Below are 372 nucleotides of genomic sequence, written 5' to 3' on the forward strand. Positions count from 1 at the left end.
TCCAAGTTAAGGCTGGAGCATCCAGTATCTTGGTCAGAAGAGAATCACCCACAGGCTGCTATTACTCATGTAAGTCTAGTCATATTGCTCATACTGAACAATATGCCGTCAAATCAGAAGTCCGCATTTTCATAACGGATTGAAACAGTAGGTCTCATGGCTGGTCCTGCTACTCATTTTCCACTGTATAGGTGGTTGTACTAGAACCTTCCCTCTTGTATGTTACCATTTCAGATTATGCTCTTCATTGTCAGTGACAAAAACATTTCATCGATACTTCATAAATAACTGTTAAATTAGCAGCTGTGGTATATAGGCACACTTTCTGTATATTGGCTAAATTAAAAATTATAATAAAGTTAAAAATAATAA

At 36.3% G+C, this 372-nt stretch overlaps 1 protein-coding gene across 1 annotated transcript in view; it reads right to left on the minus strand.

Annotated features, from left to right (window-relative positions):
• Positions 1 to 372, minus strand: part of LOC104500189 (neuronal PAS domain-containing protein 2-like) — a gene marked incomplete at its 3' end in the record, with an annotated part of 18,175 nt that overhangs the window by 847 nt on the left and 16,956 nt on the right. The gene's annotated exons all lie outside the window — the stretch shown is intronic.

The sequence above is a fragment of the Buceros rhinoceros genome, unplaced genomic scaffold (assembly GCF_000710305.1).
Source record: "Buceros rhinoceros silvestris isolate BGI_N320 unplaced genomic scaffold, ASM71030v1 scaffold24029, whole genome shotgun sequence".
NCBI classification, from domain to species: domain Eukaryota; kingdom Metazoa; phylum Chordata; class Aves; order Bucerotiformes; family Bucerotidae; genus Buceros; species Buceros rhinoceros.